The sequence below is a fragment of the Schistocerca americana genome, chromosome 1 (genome assembly GCF_021461395.2).
Source record: "Schistocerca americana isolate TAMUIC-IGC-003095 chromosome 1, iqSchAmer2.1, whole genome shotgun sequence".
Lineage (NCBI taxonomy): Eukaryota > Metazoa > Arthropoda > Insecta > Orthoptera > Acrididae > Schistocerca > Schistocerca americana.
Window position 1 is genome coordinate 273,537,854 of NC_060119.1, and position 15,235 is coordinate 273,553,088.

Consider the following 15,235-nt stretch of genomic DNA (forward strand, 5'->3'; position numbering starts at 1 on the left):
GGCCAATGGACATGAAGTATTGCCAGAAGTGGGGTCGTGAGAGGGGGAGTGTTTCCACACTTGCGTTTCAGTGTTGATAACACCAGCAGGTGCACATCTCTTACCAATCAGCAGATATAAATTACATGTTTGTGAATGCACATTGCAGAGATGTCCATGTTGAACAGTTGTGCTCAGTAACAGTAAGGCATATGAACGTAAATTAAGTCAAAATTAATACAGCTCTGTGAGTAGAAAGCAAATGACATTTAAAATATTCAATTGTCTGCTGGGTGGGGCAACATCATGGTGCATGTGATTGCAAATTGCTGGTGGCTTCTCATTGTCTCAAGGAAGTATGGAAAATACAGGGTGTTCCAAAAATGATGTGTACAATTTTGATCACGCATATTTCACAAATGAGGAATGGTAGAAACGTACATATTGTAGCATGATGTTTACACACATCTACTAAGTTCCAGTAGTCACTTAACAGTGTTCACTGTGTTAAGGTGACCATATTTTCTAGACCAAAATGTGGATATTGCAAAAAAAAGTCTTAATTAAATGCAATAAATGTAATCTACCACTTTAATTTGGTACAAAAAGTAAATTAATTTATGTTTTACTAGTACCTTCTAAGATGCAGGAGTAGAACCAGATGCATAGGCTTTATCAGCACTGTAAGCTTTTTTCACTGTAAGATTTCTTCAATGTGTCTGTATTCTTCAACAGCATATGAAAACATTCAGCTGCAGTGTCATAATTCAGTCTGGTCACTATCTTTGCTTTTGTATTTTCTACAATAAACTATGTTTTTCATTGCTCCATACATTACTTATCTGGGAAAATACCCTTACAGTACCATCATACTGATAGAGGTGAAATAAATGTCTAATTTGGGATGAAGTGTTTTATAATAATTGTTAAATCCTGAACAAATAGGTGACATGAATTACTTTACCTTAAATCTGTGCATCATATGTAGCACACAGGATATCTAAGCAATATTTCAGTACCATGTCCAGCCTAGCATGTACTCATTAACATGTGTTGTTCCTGCTCTGATGCGAGCTCACAGTTCCTGCAGGTCCCACCCAAAGGGTCCTTTGTTTCAGATCTGGTCTGTATCAACCATTCCACACATTGTCATCTGCTGTGGGTGCCTAGTCATTAAGTGGCATGGGCAAATAAGAAAAAAAAAACAGTTTTAGGACTATGTGAAAATTATGCTGCAGACCTCACATTTCTTTGTGTTCCCATTTCTGAAATATATGAGATCAAACTTCTGAATAACAATTTGTAACATCCTTTATGTGTGTAGGAGAGCATCTAACTGTGCTTACCCCTGGGCTTTTAAGAGACTAAAACAACAAAGCTATCTACAGGCCGGTCCTCATTTAAAAAAGATCTGGGTTTGCTGGAACAGTTGTATAAAAATCCCTCCATTGTGCTTCTCGAGCTTCTGGATGCCCTCAAAACTAGGACCAGTCTGGGGAAACCCCACATTGCTAAATTATAACTTTCCCCTAAGCTAATCAGCTAAAATAGATTGTGCTTCTAGTAACACAGTACTCTCACAGCTCATTTAAACATGGGTACAAGATGTTATAATGTAATTTAACTGAGCAGTTCCACAATATTATTTTAAAAATGTGTCTGTGCGCTGTGTGCCAGGCTTGGGAAGGTGAGAGTCATCTTGGTTTTATTCCCTGGCACTTCAAATCACTTTTGCCTGCTATCCTGAGAGTGGTTTTTCATGTGTTTTCTCCACACTCGTCTAAGCAAATGCTGAGCTGGTTAACACTTTCAGCCTCATTTACATGATACACAAATACTTACAGCACAGAAAACATATTAACACTATTACACAGACACATTTCAAGACACACAAGACTACCGTTAGAGATAGCCTTGGATTGCATCGTCAAGATTATTGTACTTCAGTTGCTGTAAGAAGCTGAAAAGTTTGAAATTTATAGATGTGTTTTATTCATTTGTACCACTTAAAGGGAACAAATAATACTGATTGTGATTCAGATGTACCAAAAGCCTGATGAGAAACAAAGAAGCATTAACTATTACATAAATATATGTATGTATGAATCAGAGTGATATACATGAATGGGAGAAATTGTATGAGTAAGATGTGCTGCTCAAGATAAATTCTGTGCAATAAACAGTATCTGCAAGGATGATTCGTACTGTGAAACCATGTTAAGCAAAGAAATTCAGAGGAAATTAACAATGATGACAAATGTTTTTCACGAAAAAATACTTCCCACAAGTGGCAGTATGCGCATAAAATGTAACTGATCAAGTCACAATAAAAAAAATTGTTTTATGTGGTTTATGTTCATGTCAGCTCAACATTTGGCAGCAGGAAGAGAGAGAGAGAGCTCCAATAAATTAGAAATAATTATTTAACCAAAAGACTTTTAATATAATCCATATTTAAAATGAACTAAAACATATTAAATAATTTCTTGTAGCCCCATACAGATTCCTAATGCCATACAGATAGTCATGAAAATTTGTGGTTGTGAATTTTTTGTATGTATGACAATACTTGTAAAATTTAAAATGAAAAATATGGGATGCATGCAATAAATAATGGAAATGTCGTGTGGCTAGGGCCTCCCGTCGGGTAGACCGTTCACCTGGTGAAGGTCTTTCGATTTGACGCCACTTCGGCGACCTGCGCGTTGATGGGGATGAAATGATGATGATTAGGACAACACAACACCCAGTCCCTGAGCGGAGAAAATCTCCGACCCAGCCGGGAATCGAACCCGGGCCCTTAGGATTGACAGTCTGTCACGCTGACCACTCAGCTACCGGGGCGGACTATGCATGCAATAGGCAATTGATACATGAACAGTTCAGCTATGTCACTAACAGCTTTATTGCACTACAAATGATATGCACTGTTCTGTGATTTTTCTCAGTGACTGTTACTCTCTACACGCCTAACTATTATCTGTTTCTTGCAACCCATGTTTCCAGTTTCAATTTTACAAGTATAGTCATAGCTGTTAAAAATCCACAGGCACAAATTTTCACGACTTCCTGTATGGTATTAGAAATCTATATGGGGCTAGGAGAGATTATTCAACACTTTTTAGTCCATTTTAAAAACATGTTATATTGAAAAGTTGTAGTTTAAATAGTTATTTTCAGCATTTTAGTCTTGCATGTGTAAAATTTTTCAGTTGATTTCAAACATTTTAATTAGATCACAACAGAGACATGTGGTAGTTTCAGGTTTATTTCGGTTCCTCTTCAGCTGACTCAAGCATTAAATTGCTTCCTCGTGTGTATATTTTGCGAAAAGGCTGCAAATGTGAAAATTAGGGACAGTCAAGCTCACACATAAGCTTAGCAGCAATCGTTCCTAACTGCGAAATATTCGTGGCTAGAAAAGAAAAACAGGCAAACAGCAGTGGTATGCCAAGCACACTCCCATCACACACCAGAAAAAAGCTAGTTAATATTGCATTGGCATCCATTTCTGAGTTAAGTTGAAACATTCAAGTCTTAGCTTATAAGGTAATTAGTTTAAAATCAGTTGCAAAATTTGTCCCAAATGAACAGACAGACCGAAAAACAAAGTACCCTCCATCACACATCAGATTCTAAAGCCAGTTAATGTTGCAGTATAATACAGTTCTGAGCTGCGTTGGGAATGTCAAAGGTCTAGATTATTGGGAAGTTAATTTAAAATCAGTTGTAAAATTTCTACCGAGCAAACAGGCAAGAAACAACCTAACAGAAACGTGTTAAAAACTGATTGTTCATTTATATACACATAAATCTACAGTGCAGCACCAGGTATTAAACTTTAAAACCAAATAAAAATTGATATTTTATGCCACAAGTAAGAAAATTGGTATTTAAGTAAATAAATATTTGCTTTTAGAAATATATGTTTTACTGACATCTCCTTGAAATGAGATACCCGTACTTTGTCTCTAAAGAAGTTGTCAGTCCTAGCCACAGTTCATGCATAGCTTTAAAGGCTGAAAAAGTAAGTAAACAAAACAACTAAAACCCAGAGACTGAGTCAAAACACCCATATAAAGGCCAAAACCAACAGACTCCTGTCAGTCAGTTGTCTTGCATTGAAAAGAATGGCTCAAAACAGGTGAGTGGGTGAAAACATTCATACAACAGCTGCAACTGATGGAGGCTTGTTTCAGTCAGTTCTCACACACTGACTGAAACCACCCAAAGACAGTGAATGAGTGAAAACATTCATATAGCTGACATGGCTGTAGAGACTAGTTTCATTTGGTTGTTTCGTCCGACTGAAAAATGGGTGGAATGAAAAAACAGTCAACTGACCAATCGGTAGTTAAAAGCAGTCAGTTTTCCCATGACTAAGCACATAGCCTACTCCTTGCGAATAGCACCTAGGTGGCTGCCAAGCTTAGTTTCCCCATCCAATAGACAGATTACCATCAACAGTGTCATATGCCCTACTTCATGAGACACTGCTGAGAGGTGTTTGGTATTTAAACCAGAACAATGGAACAAAGTCTGGTGATCAGAAACTTTGCGCCACCATCTCTCCTCCTCTTACCGGCCAAATACTGGCAGTGAAACCTTTTTCCACCACCAGGATTTTAACATCTGGAGAGAACCAGGAAAGAAGGGGGGGGGGGGATATTTCAGACCCCAGTGGTTGAACTGTGCTACAAGTACTTACAATTAAACTCATATTTTATGTTTTCATGTTGCCCAGATTTAAAAAGTGAGGAAAAAGTTAAACTCACCAAAATGTGAGCAATAACACATGTAATTGGCATATATTATTCAAAATTGCAATCCTCTCCAATACATCGTGTAAAATCTACATAAGTGAAGGACATTAAATGTACAGTAGCATGTTCATACAATAATTTGTGGTACTGAATTTTATCAGTTTGACAGCAAGTCAAAACTCATCAAAAAATTGAATTTTGTATCTGGGTACAAGGTAATCGAGCTAGTTTCCTACATGCTGTGACCATAAATTATACATCAAAAATGTGTTTTTGAGTGATCTTTCCTTTGTACTCACCCAGAATAAAGCAAACATTGATGAACATGGCTAATTAAAACAAAAAATCACAGCAGCTAAGGTTAAACCGTAAGTATGAATGGTGACATCTGCTTAATGACAAAGTTTGTCACCATTCCTGTTTCTGTATAAAGCTTCTCTTATGAGCCACACTTTAGATGCTCACCACCTTCAAAGTGTTATTTTAAGCTCAATGAGAGAAACAAAGATTGAAAAAAATGAGTTTACTTCCCCAACTGGTGTTACAAGCTTATTAGAAGTTGGCTCAGTGATTTTCTGTACGCTGTGTAGAATGTAAATTTGAAAAAAATCTCAGGCGCAACAGTTTTTCTTCATGCTGTCACTGCTGCCAATCTTTAAGATACACAGTGTGTGGTGCAACTTGTATACGTAAGTAGTCTATGTAGTTGTTGCAACCGTATCATGTCAGATTTGAACATGAAAGTCTTTAAAATACACTATCACTAAACCCTTGTTCTGTTTCCATGTGACATCTCTGCCATAGCACATTATCTGCACAAAAAGTAAATTTTCAGCACTTTACAAAATTCTTTCATCAATACCTACACTCCAGTCATTGAAGGGACACTCCTCATCTCCACACATCTAGCAGGCAAGCTCATTTTACATGTGTTAGTGTGGTGTGGTGGCTGTGCTGACTGTTGGTGACTTAACAAATCACCAGCCAATAAGAACTCACTAGCCAGAAATGGCCGACATTTCCTTTATCATGACTGGGATTATTCTTCGAGATTCAGTGTTCAAATTTAAAAGGCTGACAATCGATGTTGTTGCTGAATACCATTCATCAGAAATACTTGCAAAAAAATGAGATTGCATTATAAGTGTAACAAGAAAATGTGGTGGCTGGCCTCCTGTGTGTCACGTGTGACTGGGTCCAATACATTTTGCATCAACTGTATTGATTTTTGATTGCTGGTGCAATCTAGCTGTAGTAGTATCATAATTTCATGTTGAAGCTAGACGTTGCAAGTTGTGTTGGCAACGCCGATTGTGGATTACGTCAGCATTTTGTGTCTCATGTCTCTCCTCTCAGCAACAGCCTAAAATATACTGTGAACTTCATCACCACCTGTGGAGCGAACCATCTGTCTTTTGTGCACTTATAACTTATTCAGTCACATCAAATGTCAATAGGAAGCAAACGAGACAAAGTCGAGTGAGACGTTGAGTGAAAACTTAGAATCGAGGTAAAACTTACTAGGAAGGAATGTAAAATTGGGGAATTTTTAGCATTTAGCATTGGTCTTTTGTGTTTTTCACAAGGGTTGTGAACTTACAGTGTAGAATCACAAAAAAATGTAAAATCAGAGGATGGAAATTCAAAGTTCCACTGCAGTTTCTTCCTCTGAAGAATATCACATACACCACTGTAAAGATTACTGAGAAAAAATATTTTTGTTAAGGCAGAGGCAGATTTTCATTATTTATCCTTGTAACAAGCACCACGGTGCATGTTCAGCAGACACCAGGTGACAGCAACAGATTTCAGGAATTGTGACTGTGTATCACCACAAATATGATGTTGAGTGCAGTGTATTTATTGTAGTACATTTTCCCATGAACCATAGACCTTGCTATTGATGGGGAGGCTTGTGTGCCTCATCGATACAGATAGCTGTACCATACATGCAACCACAATGAAGGGGTATCTGTTGAGAGGCCAGACAAATGTGTGGTTCCTGAAGAAGTGCAGCAGCTGTTTCAGTATCTGCAGGGGCAACAGTGTGGATAATTTACTAATCTGGCCTTGAAACATCAACCAAAACGGCCTTGCCTGTGCTGATACTGTGAATGGCTGAAAGCAAGGGGAAACTACAGCCATAATTTTTCCCAAGGACACACAGCTCTACTGTATGGTTAAATGATGGTGACATCCTCTTGGGTAAAATATTACAGAGGTAAAATAGCCCCCCATTTGGATCACGGGCAGGGACTACTCATGGGAATATCGTTATCAGGAGAATCAAAACTGGCATTCTATAGATTGGAGCATGCAGTGTCAGATCACTTAATCGGGCAGGCAGATTAGAAAATTTAAAAAGGGAAATGTATAGGTTGAAGGTAAGTATAGTGGGAATTAGTGAAGTACGGTGGCAGGAGGAACAAGACTTCTGGTCAGGTGAATACAAGGTTATAAATACAAATACAAATAGGGTAATGCAGGAGTAGTTTTAATAATGAATAAAAAAATGGGCACGCAGGTAAGCTACTCTGAGCAGAATAGTGAATACATTGTTGTAGCCAAGGCAGACACGAAGCCCATACCCATCACAGTAGTACAAGTTTATGTCCCAACTACTGGTAGCTCCACAGATGAGGAGGAGCTAGGGGAAATGTATGACGAGATAAAACAAATTATTCAGATAGTTAAGGGAGACAAAAATTTAATTATTATGGGAGACTGGAATTCAATAGTAGGAAAAGGAAGAGAAGGAAAAGTAGTAGGTGAATATGGACTGGGAGAAAGGAATGAAAGAGTAAGCCACCTGGTAGAATTATGCACAGAACGTAATTTAATCGTCACTAACGCTTGGTTTGAAAAGCATGAAAGAAAGTGGTCTACATGGAAGAGACCTGGAGACGGTAAGACAGAGACTTTGGAACCAGGTTTTTAATTGTAAGACATTTCCAGAGGCAGTTACGGACTCTTCCCACAATTTATAGATTATGAACTGCAGATTAAGACTGAAGAAATTGCAAAAAGGGAAGAATTTAAGGAGATGTAACTTGGATAAACTGAAAGAATCAGAGGCTCTAGAGAGTTTCAGAGGGAGCATTAGGGAACAACTGACAAGAGCAGGAGAAAGGAATGCAGTAGCAGAAGAAAGGTTAGCTTTGAGAGATGAAATAGTGAAGGCAGCAGAGGATCAAGTAGGTAAAGAGATGAGGACTAATAGAAATCCTTGGGTAACTCAAAAGGTGCCGAATTTTATTGATGAAAAGAATAAATATAAAAATGCAATAAATGAAGTAGGTGAAAGGGAATACAAATGTCTAAAGAATGAAATCAACAGGCAGTGCAAAATGGCTAAGCAGGAATGGCTAGAGGACAAACGCAAAGATGTAGAAGCATATATCACTAGGTGTAAGATAGATGCTGCCTACAGGAAAATTAGGAGACCTCTGGAGAAAAGAGAACCACCTGCATGTATATCAAGAGCTCAGATGGAAAACCAGTCCTAAGCAATGAAGGGAAAGCAGAAATGTGGAACGAGTATATACAGTGTCTATAGAAGGCAGATGTACTTGAGGGCAATATTGTGGAAATGGAAGAGGTCATAGATGAAGATGAGAAGGAAGATATATTACTGCATGAAGTATTTGACAAAGCACTGAAAGACATAAGTCAAAACAAGGCCCCAGGAGTAGACAACTTTCCATTAGAGCTACTGATAGCCTTCTGGGATCCAGCCATGACAGAACTTCTCCGCCTGGTGAGCCTGACCTATGAAACAGGCAAAATACCTTCAGACTTCAAGAAGAATATAATAATTCCAATTTCAAAGAAAGCAGGTGCTGACAGGTGTGAAAATTACTGAAATATCAGTCTAATAATTCATGGCTGCAAAATACTAACACTAACCATTTACAGAAGAATGGAAAAACTGGTAGAAGCTGACCTCGGGGAAGATCTGTTTGGAGTCCAGAGAATTTAGGAACATGCAAGGCAATACTGACCCTGAGACTTCTCATAGAAGATAGGTTAATGAATGGCAAATCTATGTTTGTAGCATTTGTAGACTTAGAGGAAGCTTTTGGCAATGTTGACTGAAATACTCTCTCTCAAATTCTAAAGGTGGCAGGGGTACAATACAGGGAGTGAAGGCTGTTTACAGTTTGTACAGAAACCGGATGACAGTTATAAGAGTTGAGGAGCACAAAAGAGAAGCAGTGGTTGAGAACAGGGTTGCAGTCTGTCCCCAATGTTATTCAATCTGTATATTGCACAAGCAGTAAAGGAAACAAAAGAAAATTTTGAAGTATGGATTAAAGTCCAGGGAGAAGAAATAAAAACAACGAATTTTGTCAAAGACTGTAATTCTGTCAGAGACAGCAAAGGACTTGAAAGGGTAGTTGAATGGAATGGACAGTTTCTTGAAAGGAAGATATAAGATGAACATCAACAAAAGCAAAATGAGGATAATGGAATGTAGTCAAATTAAAGCAGGTGTTGCTGAGGGAATTAGAATGCGAAATGAGACACCTGAAGTACTAGATGAGATTAGCTATTTGGGAGCAAAATAACTGATGATGGTCAAGGTAGGCAGGATATAAAATGTAGAGTGGTGATGGCAAGGAAAGCATTTCTGAAGAAGAGAAATTTGTTGACATTGAGTATAGATTTAAGTGTTAGGAAGTCTTCTGTGAAAGGATTTATATGGGGCGTAGCTGTGTATGGAAGTAAAACATTGACGATAAATAGTTTATACAAGAAGAGAATAGAAGCATTTGAAATGTGGTGCTACAGAAGATTGCTGAAGATTGAATGGATAGATCACATAACTAATGAGGAGGTACAGAATAGAATTGGGGAAAAGAAAACTTTGTGGTACAACCTGACCAGAAGAAGGGATCTGTTGGTAGGACACATTCTGAGGCATCAAGGGGTCACCAAATTAGTAAGGGAAGAGGTGGGGGGGGGGGGGGGGGGGGGTAAAAATTGTAGAGGGAGACCGACAGGTGAATACAGTAAGCACATTCAGTAGGATATAGGTTGCAGTAGTTACTTGGAAATAAAGAGACTTGCACAGGATAGAGTAGCATGGAAAGCTGCATCAAACCAGTCTTTGGACTGAATACCACAACACCAACACAGTACATTTTTGCACTTCGAAAGTACACACATCAAAAAAACTTTTGCATCACCTCAGTTCCGAGAGTTCCAGAACCTGTACAGAAAATTGGAATAGAGATCAACATAAACATCATTTCCGCAATTTTTACTGCTCATAAAAACCACACATTGCATGTTGTACTACCATACAGTGGAACCTTCAGAGGTGGCGGCCCAGATTGTTGTACACGGGTCACGTCGTCCATAAACATCCCTTTCCAATCTATCCCAGACATGTTCGATAGGGTTCATGTCTGGAGAACATGCAGGCCACTCTAGTTGAGCGATGTCATTATCCTGAAGAAAGTTATTCACAAGATGTGCACGATGGAGGCACAAATTGTCATCCATGAAGACAAATTCCTCGCCAGTATGCTGCTGATATGGTTGCACTATTGGTCGGAGAATGGCATTCACATATCGTACAGCCTTTACAGCACCTTCCATGACCACCAGTGGCATACATCAGCCCCACATAATGCTACCCCAAAACAGCAGGGAACCTCCACCTTGCTGCACTTGCTGGGCAGTGTGTCTGAGGTGTTCAGCCTGACCGGGTTGTCTCCAAACACGTCTATGACAATTGTCTGGTTGAAGGCATATGCGACACTCATCTGTGAAAGGAACGTGATGACAATCCTGAGCAGTCCATATGGCATGTTGTTGGGCCCATTTGTACCGCGCTGCATGGTGTTGTGGTTGCAAAGATGGACCTCGCCATGGATGTCGGGAGTGAAGTTGCGCATCATGCAGCCTATTGCGCACAGTAGAGTCGTTACAGGACGTCCTGTGGCTGCACGAAAAGCATTATTCAACATGGTGGCATTGCTGTCAGGGTTCCTCCGAACAGTAATCCATAGGTAGCAGTCATCCACTGCAGTAGTAGCCCTTGGGCAGCCTGAGAGAGGCATGCCATCGACAGTTCCTGTCTCTCTGTATCTCCTCCATGTTCGAACAACATCACTTTGGTTCACTCCAAGATGGCTGGATACTTCCCGTGGTAAGAAGGATGGAGGAGGTAGGGGGCATACGACACACAACAGCTACTCAGCTGCACCCAGCCACTGATGAAGCATGGCATCTCAGTGAACAAACCATTTCATCCATTGAACCAGAAATGGGATTTTCCAGTTCCCCCACTCCCTTCCCCCCTACACCCCTCTCCCCAACATTTCTTTAAAGAGTTCTACATCATTCTGAGCGAATTTCTGGAATTATTGAAATTATTTTAAATCAGTATTTGCAACTACAAGAGAATGTATTTTCATCACCAAATGTGCTTTGTCTCATTGAAATAAAATATAATCAGTGGTCTGTAATGGAACATATTTACATTCTGGCTTGCTTTCTATGCCTAAAAATTGTTCGTCACAGGACATATTTATGTATGTTACATGTAATTTCTGATTTTCGATCACATCAGGAAAAGTCATGTGTTTTGCAAGTTTTTTAGGTGTTCCTTAATTTGACATCTTGTTTCTTGTTTCATAGTTGTAAAGACAGATTTAAAATACCTTTAGTTATTATAAAGTAGCTGGGGTCAATATGGTTTCCGAAACAGGAATTTTTTTCTGAAAATTCATTCCAGTTTTGCAGCTTAGCTTTTGTAGCACTGTGGTCTACACCTGGAATACCATCTACAAATGTTTCAACCATCACTTTTAATGCTATATTTTTTTTCATTCTTGTTTGTGTAGTTTTCATGTGTCATTATTCACAAACAAGGTATTTCACTGTATAGTTGTATAAGTTTTTGATATGGTCTTTGATCCAGGCCCTTCATTATACTTGCTGTCACCCGAAAACCACTCATTCTTCCATGGTGAATTTCAAGTAACACCTGCATTTCTATTGTTGCTCCATTAAAATTTGCTTCTTTCTGTGCAGTTTGCACAAAGTCAGCTCATTAACATCCTGATGCAGTTGCAATTGTGACAGAATCATGAAACAGTGGCTTATTAAATGAGGAACTAGGGACAGTTCAGGCGCAAGCATATGAAAAATCAAAACCTCAGATATAAAAATAAACACACAATTTCTTCATTTGTCATGTTGCAAAGCCACACTAATTCTCATTTTAACAACTACCAAAGACTCTTAAAAAATTACATCATTCCAGTCCAGAAGTCTACAGTCACTGTCTACCATGGTAGATAATAAAGTTCCACATGTTTATAATATAGAAAAATACTTCCCTTTTTCCATGTAATCATTGTAAAAAAGCTTGTTTTGTTATCTCGAACCATTTATAATCCAAGAGGGATGTTCGTTGTCAATATTTCATTCTTGCATGTGCATATGCCACCAGGTAGAAGAGAATTTGCCACATACAGGCCATTTCCCCAAGATTATAATTAGGAATTGATCTCCTTCCAAGTTTAAAGAAAAATTCAGAATATTAGCTAAATTTGCAGCAATAAATGATGTAGTATGCAGCAAACCCAAATTTGTATTGACTTCTGTTTTCATTGCAACGAATTCGAACTTCAAGCAGTGTGTTACTTACGTGTAAAGCATCAAAGTAACTATGACCATTAATGAAATGATAGGCACTTTATCATGAAGCTGACATAAAAAGCTATAACTAACGTAAAAATCAGTTTGTAACTGACGTATTTATTTAAAATTGTATGAGAAAGGTTGCAGGGTAGCCAAAGTGAGTGCAATGCCATGAGAGTGATGGGAATCGATGTGTGGGCAGAGACCACCTCAGCTGACTTCCTGACTGTGACCTGTCACGAGATCTGCATGTTTGTGTACCTGACTGTCAGGCTGGATCGCCAGTCCCGAGAACAGCAGGTATGGTCACGAGGTCAGGCCTTCACAAACACACGGCATATATGGCAGGTATCCAAGAATCCACTGGAAATATCCATGGCCTGTTGGTAAAATCACCTCGTGTGTGGTCAGCTAGTGTGGAGGTAGGTTGGTAACGAACCAGAGCCCTCGCACCTCACAAGGCTTTCTGCAACACTGGGGGTATTCATATTTGACACAACTGCTTTGTTTTCACCCACTTGGCTTTTGTCTCAACTTCGAAGGTGCACCAGGTTTTGCTTGTTGTGGGAGGGTTGTCACAAACAGCTTTCTGTCCTCAGTTCAGTGGCTTTTGCAGGGTTCAGATTGTAAACCATGGTGAAACCAGCCAAAGTGAAATTCAACTCTAAATGGCTGCAGGACCAGAGGTTTGGGAGCATCAAGGCCCACAAGATGTCAGAGTTCCAGGCATATTGCACAGGAAGTCTCTTGCTCCCAGCAAAATGGAGAAGATGGGCCTTGTCAGACATGTGGATGGATCTAAGCCCTCCAAGGCATTTGCAGCAGTCAGGAAGACAGTGGACATTTGTCTTTTTTGTCAGTCCTCAGCAAGTGTAGTGCTATGATTATTAAGTGATGTATAGAATCTTGGAGGTTGCCCATGTAATGCACTGCCTAGGTGAGTGTCAAAAAAGTTCAAAGAAAGTAAAAACACTACTCTCGAGTTGGTATTTGAACCCTGGACAGACATTTGGTGATGTGATTTGAGTAAGGTTGTCAGTTCGCATTGCCCTGTATTTGTTTGTATAGCTGCTCACAGTTTGTTAAACCAGCTCTACATTGTGCTTTTATTCTTACCCAGATCTCTATACACCCTCACTGACCCTAATGTACTTAATGAAAAATGATTACATGAATTAATTTACAACATCCTTTGCACACAGAAGCTGTAAGCAGGTTTCTGTAAATTAGGGAATTTCTAGCGTGTTAATGGATTGTTTACAGAGGCACCATGCATCATCATTGGCTGGATGCAGCGGAGTAGGTGCTGTGTGTTGTATGCCCCCTCCTTCCTCCATCCTTCCTACCATTTCACCCCTCCCAACTGCTCCTCTTAACTTGGAGTCAGTGAAGCCACTACTGCTTGCCACTAGCTGAGCAGCTGCCAATGAGAGTGGCAGGGAAGCAGGAGGAGTGGTTTGTTTGGATCTCAAAGTATTCACCCAAGTTACGTGTTGCACAAATTGATCACTGTGGCCAGTTCATCAACACTTTGTCAGTGACTCATGACTGTGGGCCTGAATAGCTGGCCACACACATGTGGATTTCCTCAGTGAGCCAGAGCCGTGGGCCAATTCCATGGATATATGTGATGGATGGGGCCCACCAGTCTGAGGCCTGTCATTTCCCACTAACATGCAAGCCCCACGTGTGAGATATAGTCTCTCTGAATTGCCCACAGGCATGGCCCAATCATGTGTGGTGTAAATTGGCACATTTTCATCATTTATCAATGGACCGAGCACTGCAATGCGCATTCAGCAGACCAGGCTACAGCAACAGATTTCAGGAGTTGTGACTGTGTCTCACCACAAGTGTGTTGTACAGTGCGGTGTTCTATAGGAATTTTACTTATTGTAGTACATTTTCACACTTTGAAAGCAGTTTGTATATGTTTGAGAGGCCTATATCTTTCTGAGCTTATTTCTGAAACTATTGAAGATATTTTAAATTGGTATTTGCAACTGCAAGAAAATGTGTATTTTTGTCACCAAATGAGTTTCGTTTTATTGAAATAAAATATCATCAGTGGTCTGTAATGGAACATATTTACCACCTGTCCTGCTTTCTACATCTGAAAACAGTTACAAAAGATTTTGATGATACTTAATGTTATGTTTCATTTTTATTCACATCAGGAAACGCCATATGCTTGCAAGTTGTTAACATATATCTTCATTTGGCTCTGTTGTTTCTTCTATCATAGTTCAAGGTGGATTTAAAACACCCTAATGGGATTTTATTTTCAACAATTACATTATTTTTATCAGGCTGTTTTGCTGATGTGGTGTGCCATTAAAAGGGTATTCCAATAATGCTTTAAAACTTACATGCAGAGAACAGAAACGTTGGGTGATCTGGGAAGTCTGGCCAACAGAGCTACATTCCAGATTGACTGCCAGACTTTGACATTCTTGACCTATCATTGCATGGCTTGATTTAATCTGTCCTTTCCTTTCCTGTCAAATTTTGGCATCCTCTATGGAAACTTGCCATGTTTTGCTGTGAAGAGGGGGGATCTGCGAGGTACTCCCCTCCTGTCATTTTTGTTCTTCTCCCTTCCTCTCCAGACAAGGGGTTGGTTTCATTAATCCTTTCTTCATGTTGATGACCACTTTCTTCTCCTGACAGTATCACAGGGATGATGTCAGCATCTTATTGGAGTGTTTGATGGTCTTCAGAGCACTCGTACTTTTGGATAATCTCTGTTTCCTGACAAGATAACTGGGCAAAATGAAAATGATCCCTTGATGTTGGGTGAGACGGAGGCAACTGGTGAATTAGTGACCATACAGTTG

The 15,235-nt window shown here is 39.4% G+C and overlaps 1 protein-coding gene across 1 annotated transcript in view; it reads left to right on the forward strand.

The window, feature by feature from the left end:
- Positions 1-15,235, forward strand: part of LOC124621966 (potassium channel subfamily T member 2) — a 700,004-nt gene that overhangs the window by 560,058 nt on the left and 124,711 nt on the right. The gene's annotated exons all lie outside the window — the stretch shown is intronic.